We start from the raw sequence: 9724 nt of genomic DNA on the forward strand, positions 1-9724 counted from the left end.
AGTGAAGGAACGGACGGAAATAACGGCTCTGATATGGGAAACGGCAATCACGGAAAAGAGCAAGGACACTCTGTCTCTCGGTCGAACTCGGCAGATTGTAATTAATACCTTAAAAAACAGAAAAGCGAGATATGCTGAGACTGTGAGCCCCGTAATTCTACCTGCATCACAGTGGCAGATGCCTTTACCTCCCACTGCTGGGCAAGCACTCCTATCTATGCTGTGCATGGAAAGAGGGAGAGAGAGTCAGACAGAAGAAAATACTGAGAAAGAAATTTCACAGCAAACGCTGAAACAACGAAGAGAATCTGTTCAGTTACGGAAGGATGTGATACATCCGGAATTATTTGCTTCACTTTTGGAGTCACTCTTAACACTACAATCTTATTTAAATTCCAATTTTACTACCCTGGAAGAAAAGAAGCCAAATTTAGATTGGTTTCCACCCGAATCAGGGGGACATGGGGGAGCACTGAGGTGTGCACAGAGACCAGGGGCACCCTCGGGGCAGAAGCAGTGCAAGAAAAGTTCCAAGGCCACTCTGAACAATTACAGAAGCAGTTGAGCAGAAACAGGTGGCTCAGACAGCTTCAAAGAGAGACAAAATAGCCAAAAAATCGCAAACTACATGGTATCTAGTTCAAAATTCATCACTGTAATTAGAAGTTGATAAGCTGTAATGGTTGCCGTTGTTAGCACCTGGCCCTGAGACTTTTCGTGTAACATCGCCTGCTTTTTTAAAATCGTGCCCTTTTTCCTCTATCTGCAAACAACGAGAGAGAAATTGAGAGAAACAACTGCATTTGTTAAAGTTAACTTTGTGAGGTTTTTTTTCTTTCTCTCCGTTTTTCCTCTCTGCGAGAGTATGTGGAGAATGTGAAGAAAGATAACAGCAGAGCTGCAGCAGCAGCAGGGCGGGCAGTCCACCTCTCCCGCTCCCTCTCTAAGAAAAAGCACCGGGATAGTACCCAGTTTGTTAAAATGTTATGATTCATTGGGTTTTCAAAATGTTTTTATATACCTTTTTAGAGTTAATTTTGTGTTTTAAGTAACTATGAGTTTATGCAGTTATAATTTTTAGAGTTTTACTAGAGAAAATATTGTGATTCTTTGAAAGATAAAAAAAAAATGTTTAAGGTGAATATTAACAGAAGTTACCTTTCAATAATTAGCTTTAAAACCTAAGGTTAAAAAATATGGTATGATTTACAGCTACTAGGAAAACCTTCCAATTAATGTTATCTACAGAAAAAATTTGTGGTTTAAAAAATAATCAGTTAAGAGAACTTTACTGTTCAAGACAAAGTTAAGTTAGAGCATATATTAGCTATTTGCTTGTTTTCTCCACAATTTTAATAAGGTAATTTCAATGTGAGTCTTTTGTTATATAAAACACATATAACTGCATATATACCCATTTGGATTTTGAATTTTAGTTTAAGAATTGGACTTGATGTTTCTGAAAAGTGCTACAAAAGCTGAATAGCAACTTGCCAAATCCTGTGTTGTTGTGGTTTTTCTCTAGAAAAACTGCACTTTAAAATTCTAATCAATCTGACCATATACTACGCAAATTCCTGTTATGAATAAGTATTTTTAGCAACATTTTCGGTTATTGTGGGTTATTCTCAAAGCTAGATGACATAGAATTGTGATGTATTTGTCACATTTTTATAATCCTTAGTGAATCCATGTTATTGTTATATTGTGTTTAAAAGGTATATATCAAACTTTTAGCTGCTTTTTGTAGTAACAGAATAAGATTAAGTTATGTTTTTATTTAATATAGATTAAGTGTTAATAAAATTAAGAATACTCAAGTTTTATTATGTTTAGGCTTGAATGTTTTTAAGTTAAGTTTTCTAACTTGGATATTCTTTTAAGGTTAAGTTTTGTTATTTCCTTTTGTCATAAATAATTATTGTTAGGTTTAAATATTGTTTAATTTAAATTGTTTGATGTTTTATTGGAGACACTTGTCTAAACTGCAAAGTATAGTTATTTTCCTAGAGAAATGAAGATAGCTACAACTGAAATAGCTGTGACAGAACGCTGATGAACACCTGCTTGTGGATAGAAATGAATGCAGTCTGTGACACCCTTGACTTCATCGGGAGTTCTATTGGTTGTTGCAATCTCTGCAGTTTTGTTTTGTATAGCTTTCTTATTTTTCAGTGTTTCCAGAATTCTAAGAAAATGTACCATTGCTGAGGATCAGCTGCCATGGGAGAGGCTTCAGATTAAACCAACTGCTGCATGGTTTAATTGGTCTGGTACCTAAGGCTCCTGATCATTTGATTTGTACAAATGCATTTTAACAGTGTGCTGTGCTGTAAGCATCTCATAGCTGCTACTATTGGGAACCTTGTTTTAGAAATGAGTTAAGAGGCATCTTTCCAGTTTAAAGCCTAGGCCCTGGCCAAGCCTTGACTTTACCTGGACAGAATGTTTGCCAACAGATCCAGATGTTTTCTGTACCAAAAGAGTATTTGAGTCAGTTTTTGACTCAGCAATTTGACCCTATTAATATGACAGCTGGATCAATTTTGAAGTGGGCTTGGAGAATCATTTCCGGAGGTGATTATCCAATCCTTCACTGATGAGTTTTTGTTTCTGCTTGTTTGCTAACTATGGGATGCTGGTGCAGTGTTTTAGTAATTAATAGTAATTTTATATTACATGTCTTATTAATAATGTTTATGATTTAATTGATTTTTATCTGTTATAGGTTCTTATTAATTGTGTATATGGTTTTGTGTTAATGTTGATGTGTACAACAGAAGTACATCTCTTTTTTTTAAAAAAAAAAAAAAAACGGGGGAAATTGATGCCCTAAAAGCAATTTGATTAGTGTAATTCATTACCTTCAAGGAGACAAGTGCCTGTGTTTTGTTGGCAGGTTCAGAAAGGTCACCTGTCCATCTGACCAGACTGTGTGCCTCTGAACACACGAGATCCAGTGAACAGAGATGTCATCACACAGCCTTGGTACTTCAGACATGGATCAGAAGTGGACCTGTCAGGACACAGTTGTGTCTGAACACTACACAGACAGTTGCCAACAGCAATTTTATCTTGTTATTATGATGTTATGTCTCTACCAATTTTTCAGTTGTCCTTTGTTTTAAGGTTTAGAAGGATGTGAAGAACAACCTGAACATCAAAGCCCTCAGTCACTGATCAGCTGCCAGCTGACATCACGGGAGCAGTGAACGTTCCAGGACTGAATCGTGTTAAATCATAGTCTGTTTGGGAGGGAAATTGTGTAGAAGATCTAAGAAAGGTGTAGAGACTCCATCTAACTGTATATAAAGCAAATTGTAGTTGTGTGTTTACCCTTTCAGCAAATTGCTTTCACACTTAGACTACATATATACCAGAGCACGTGTGTTAAAAGTAGTTAGATAATAGTTTAAGATAAAGAGTTTAGTCTGTGTAGTAATTGTTATGTTAGTATAAAGTATAAGTATTCTCCCTTCAAGAGGTAGTGTAAGCATCTTTGAATGTTCATTTAACGTTAAAGTTTTAGCTGTGAGTTTGCAAATATGGTGTCATTTACACGGAACAAATTGCTTATAGTAATTGTGCTGTGTATAGTCCCGACCAACTGTCTGCTAACTAAAATCCAAAAGCGACAGAACATATGGGTCACTCTGGCACATTGAACTGGCCAAAGGTCAATGTGTCTGAGCCTAGCCACACCTGGAGATCCTTTTCGCACCTGTCTCATAGGAGTCCCTGAATGGGATCCTCAAGCATTTAAAGGTTTAGTTAGTAATGAGACTCGACTGAATCGATTGGCAATGTTGCTAGAGTGCAATCGCACTGTTGGCTTCATATTAAGACAACTTGAAGCCTGTTGGCAAGCAAAAATTATCCAAGTTCTTAATGTTACTATAGGGCCCCCAGAAGAATTAGATTTGTTGGGTTCCACCAATACCTCAGGTGGATGGATAATGTTTGAGCCCCCGACAAAAATTCATTCCAAGAAAGTAATGCAGCACTGGGCTGCAGTCAACCCTATAGCTGATCTCGTTACTACCATTGAAAGTAAAGCCTTTATTCACGGTGCAACCTCACAGGACAATTACCAAAGCAATTTCTTAGTTCCATATTCCTAATCTGTGGAGATAGAGCGTGGAATGGGATTCCTGCTAATCTACATAGAAGACCCTGTTATCTTGGGAAACTTACTTTGTTTCCATCCAAGCTTACACCAATTGCTGAATGTAGTTGTTAAAATAAAAAACATCAGTCAAAGTGAAGCCTGAATGAATTAAGGCCTAGCAATTCTAAAAAGGCTCGCTTGTTAGACTAAGAAAGAATTGAACTTAACATCCACAATGTTAAGTGAACTTTCAGCCGATGTGAGTAGTGTACGTCATGCAGTATTACAAAATCGAGCTGCAATTGATTTCTTGATCTTAGCACAAGGACATGGTTGTGAGGAGTTTGAAGGCATGTGCTGTCTGAATCTTACTGATCATTCAGTTTTCATCCATGAGCAACTACAACAGCTACAGGATGGGTTACATGCCCTGAAAGAAGATAGCGACCCCATTTGAAGTTGGTTCGCCAGGTGGAGTATCACTGGATGGTTGAGGTCTCTTGTGCTAGAAGGGGGGGCGGACTTTACTTATAATGTTAATCAGGATGAAAGTCTAAGTTGTATGTTATCTTGTCTTCATAAAAGTATAGAATGAGTCACATCCAAAGCCTGGTTTGTGCAAAAAGAGAAAGGGGGAATTGTTGCTATATTTTATATATTAGTAAAGGCCTGTCTGCACAAACCAGTCTTTGAAATAAATCGTGATATTAAAGGCTAAAGTCCTTGAAACTTTCCTGCAGAAGAGAGAGTAAAGCAAAACAATATCCTTGTGTGTAGGAGAAAAAATGTAAACCTGTGTGTATTAGCCAATAGTAACTTGCTTAGCCCATGGACCCTGTAGAACCCTATAAAAGGTGTGCTAAAGATAGAAATAAACGGCGTTCACATTTACTTCTGTGAAGACTGGTGAATAGCTGGTGGTCTTTCAATAGATTTACCCAAACTGGATTATCTAGCCATGTTAACTTTTGGGAAGGACGCTCTACATTAGCCCCCTCTAAAAATCCTAGGGGGTCTCAGGAATGGTTAGTTTGACTCCTTACTGGGACATGGTGTCTCTCCCCCACAGGTGGCACTGTAGTCAGTGACAAGCAGATGCACGCTGGCCAATCTTCCATCCGGGCCCTCGATCTGAACAATGCTCTTAGAGATCTTTGGCAATTTTACTCCTCCAACACCCAGTATATTGCCTGCCACGGGTTGCAATTCCCAATGTGAAGGCCACACCCTTTCGGGTATGATAGTCACATCTGCCTCAGTGTCAATCAACCCTTCCATATGGAGATGCTCTGGTCCGTGAGTCAGGTTGCACCCCATAATGGGTTTTCCCTCGCCAACCACTTCTGCCCAGTATACCCCTGATGCTTTGTCATCTACTGGGACCTCTGCTGGAACAGGGATCACCTGGGATATTATCTGCCCCTTGGGCAAATAGAAGGGTGGCTGTGGACATCGAGCCAAGAGAGTGAGGTGTGTTAGATCTCCCTTAATTGTCATGGGAGCCACCTCAATCTCTATTGGTGTGTGTGCTATGTCCCCAATAACAAAATGCCTACTATCCAGTCCTGCCATGTCTTGTGAAGTGTCCTGCAGATCCACTCCAATGACTGTCCAATGGTCAGTTCTGAAATTAAAAGCTTCAGCAGTTACAAGTCTAGTTTGTTTCTGTGGCAGCCAAATCTTGTTAGGCAAGCGTTCCCCACAATTATTTTTCTGTGGTCCCACACCTTGCTCCCCTTTCTCCACCTTTTTAATTAAAATAGAGTCTTTTTTTTTTTTGTTTTAGGCCTGTTACATTTCTACCTTCACGCAGGAAGGGATAGTGCTTCTTTTCTAGTTTTTTTGTTGATTGGCTACAGTTTCTTTCTGGTGTTTCTTTTGTTGCTAGTTTTGAGGACAGTTCCTTGCAAAATGTCCTGGCTTCTTACACTGGAAGGAGATGATATGCTGCAGCTGTTCTGATGACATCTGTGGCCTGTTCGTTCCTGGTGTTGCTGCTGCTACAGTCCTTGTGTTTGTCGATCCTGGCTTCTTGTCGTGTACACTGTACAAATCTGCTGTTTTTGCACAGGCTTCTATCATGTCTGCTATGGTAGGTGGAGGATTAACGGGCAGACTCAGAATAACTGCGACAGGCTTTGTTGGCATTCCTTTGAGCCATCTCTTTAATTAGTTCCATCTGGGCCACTGGTCCTTCTACCTGCTTCTGTATTTGCAGTCGAAGCCAGTCAACAAACTGCAAAAAACTTTCTGATGGAAGTTGTTTAATATTAACATAGCTGACTTGCGTTTCAACTGTTGGTAATTGGTTAAAAGTTTTTTCTGCTACATCACAAATCTTGTCTGCAATAAATTTTGTTAATATTCTCACTTGATCTTCATGATTATCCCAAATTCCCTTTCCACATAGATGTTCTAAAATTATTTCATTATTCTCTGCATCATGTGCATTTTGGTTGCCTTGCTTAAGTTTGACTAAGAGTTCTGTTAAGGATTTTTTCCATGAGCTTTCCCATAGGTCAGACTCGGAGGGAGTCAGTAGACATCGGAAGAGATCTTTAAGATCAGCAGGGATTAAATCCTGTGATTTTAATGTAGCTTTAATTATTCCTTTAAATACTTCACTATATTTACCAATTTCTATTTTATTTTGCAGATTTCTTTTATAACTTGGTAATTGACAGGTTGATGCTGCATCTGCACTGCTCTTCTGTTGTTATTATATACTACAGGAGCAGCTGTAAGCATATCTTCATTTTACCCAGGGCCTGTATCTCCTGGGTTTCCCTGCCCACACCTGCCCCTGCCGGGCCCAGGGGGGCCCGCACCCCCACCGGGCCTGTGGAGGGGCCGAGCAATGCCCCCCGCAGGAGATGGGCGAGGACCCATTCCCCCCCGCCCCCGGGGGCAGGGCCGGGACACTCCTCCTTCTGCCCCTCCGCAGGAACAAGGGGTGTAGCTCTCTCTCCCACTACCACTCCCCCTGTGGGGACAGGACAAGGGATCATAGGGAGCAGGACTGCAACATATGGAGGCAGGGACGCAGGGTGATGTCATGCAGGGCGGGGGCACGGTGGAGGGGGGAGGAATGTCCGAGGGAAGGAAGGGATTGTGTATGGAGTAAGGGTTGTGGGCGGAGACAGGTGGGTGGAAGGGATTGTGGTTAGGAGAAAGGGAATACAATGGAGGATTCATCATGTGGCCAGGTAGCACACAGCCAGCGGCATCTTGGCTCTCAGCCACGTGGGGATAAAGGGGTTCATTGTCTTTAACATTGGGAAGAGGAGGGTACAGGGAAGGAGTCTTGATGGTCTGCGCAGAACCATCAGAACTGGGTGGCTGAAGGAGACACATGGGACCAGGAATGGCATTGTCAAGCTGCATTTCCTGTTTTCCTTGGGTTGTCTCAGGTACCTCTTTTGTCTGAGGAGCAGGGGGTTTGGGAGAAGGGTTAGGGGAATCTGGTAAGGACTGCAGTGGCTTTCTCTCTTTCATTTCTCTGTTGACCAATTCTATTTGAATTAAAAGGAAAAATGGGAGAAATTTTGAAGCAGATTTGTCTTATTCTTCTACTTTAAGAGTTAATAAGTTTCCAATTTCGTTCCAGGCAGTTACTGAATCTATTTGTAACAATTCAAGCTGTACATGATGATGAGATAGGCACAAAATAAACTGTTTTACCTTATTTTTGGAAATCTTTTCATTTGTGGTTTTTAAAAAATCTTGTAATTTTTGTGCATAACTCCTCTCGTGTAGAAAGCTGTGATCCCATTTTTATGTAAAAGCAGCTATGAACACAATTTGTCTATCTTTTTCTACCGCAGAAAACGAACTGGCACCAAAAGGGTTACAGTACTCTCTAGGACCCAGCAGCTAGCTTTAGCCGCGGGAGACTTCCCTTTCCCCCCACTGGCTGTACGCTGCCGATCCTGGAATCCGGTGCCATGCATCTCTCTTGCGTCAGTTCCCCAGCGTCCAGGGGTGTCACGCCTCCGTGTGCCGGCCCTGCCGGTCTGCTCCGCTCGATTGCCGCGTGGGAGGGGGATCTCTCAGCCACCGTGCGGCCCCCGGGGCCCACCCGCTGCTTGGATTCAGGGCTTTACGGCAGTCGCTCCGGACCCCACCCCCATGGAGGGATACTTTGCCAGCACGCTGCTCATCACGGCCTCTGCTTGGGGGATCCCACTGACTCGATCCGGCCCGGTGTTCAGACTGTGCTTACCCTCGTCTTTTGTTTCTGGCGGTGGAAAAAGTACCTTTGTTCTGGAATCGATCCCACTGGTGCTTGGAGGATTGTCAATTTAGTCTTGAAAGTTTTTTGGCTGTATTTTAAACAGCGTTCAAAACTTTAAAGGAGTAAACGGGCCCTAGATTTTTCAACCTTTTAGCATGGGCTTTTGCAGCTTAAGACACAGCGGGCGTCACTGCTGTAAATATTATGAGAATCCCTCCATTCTTGTCCTCCGTGGATATGTGTCTGCCCTACACAGACCACCGGGGGGGGGGCGAGGGAGGGAGGGAGGAATCCTATAATATATTCAGCATGAACTTGGGTATTTAGACAAAGGAGGCTCAATCTTGCCGGATGCGGTCCCGGGTTTATTGTACGTGAATGGCCCGAGGCAATAGAGAGAAAGAGGTGTCTCAGGTGCTCTCTCTTAAAATATAGGGAAGGGGGAGGTGAGGAGATACGGGGGTGTAAGAGACGGTCCGAAGATTCCCTCATCTGTCTCACAACCGTCTGAAGGACAGAGACTGAGACCCTGAATATCACAAGGTACTTGGTTTAAGGGTTCGGGCCTAGCTGAGGTGAATGTTTGCTAGGTGATTGTTTGCAGGTGGTTGCACGGTACACTGCTCTCATTCCTGCTGGTGAGCAGAGGCTTGGTAACCTGCGCAACGGGTTTTCCACAACTCATGGCCCTCGTTCCTGCTGGTGAGCAAAGACTTGCAAGACGTGGTTTGCTCTGTACCCTACGCCTGTCGCCCACGCAATGGAATTCGTCACAATGATCATCAATCTCCTCTGGTTTTGGCCCTGCACCCCTCGCTTTGCAAAAGACTATAAATTATACCCCAAACTTACCTTCCTTTGAGATCTCCCCAACGGACAGAAGACTCTGTGTCGTTGGACGGCTGAATGGACTTCGACGTTGGTAGCTATAATCCCCTTACTCTCTTTTCCTTATGCTTTGCTTTCTCCTCTTTTCTTTCTATCGCATATAAGAGCTGACGAGCACTCAATAAAGTGTGTTTTGCTGTTTAAGTCCTTGGTTTGCTGATAATCTTTTGTACTCTAAGACCGAATAAAAGAACCACATCACGAATTCCACCTTGCGGATCGTGACATAAATTGGCGTCACGGACAGGATTCTGAGAGACAGAAGGGGTTGCAGGTTGTTGTGCAGTCTGTATCAGGGGAAGGACGTTTCGCTTCAGCCGCACCTAGCCTGCCACGCTGGTGAGCAGTGTCTAGAAAGCAAGGGAGGTGACTCGAATTTCTCAAAAACTGCACATGCCCAGGTGAAAAGCACCCCTACACTCATTTGAGGGCTCTGTCTTCAGAATTTTACAAGGGATCTTTGAGTACAAAAGGTGGGACTTACTGGTTTTTTA

This window comes from Pseudopodoces humilis, chromosome 12 (genome assembly GCF_049639895.1).
Source record: "Pseudopodoces humilis isolate 2021_Gansu_Grassland_sample_001 chromosome 12, ASM4963989v1, whole genome shotgun sequence".
In the NCBI taxonomy this organism is placed as follows: domain Eukaryota; kingdom Metazoa; phylum Chordata; class Aves; order Passeriformes; family Paridae; genus Pseudopodoces; species Pseudopodoces humilis.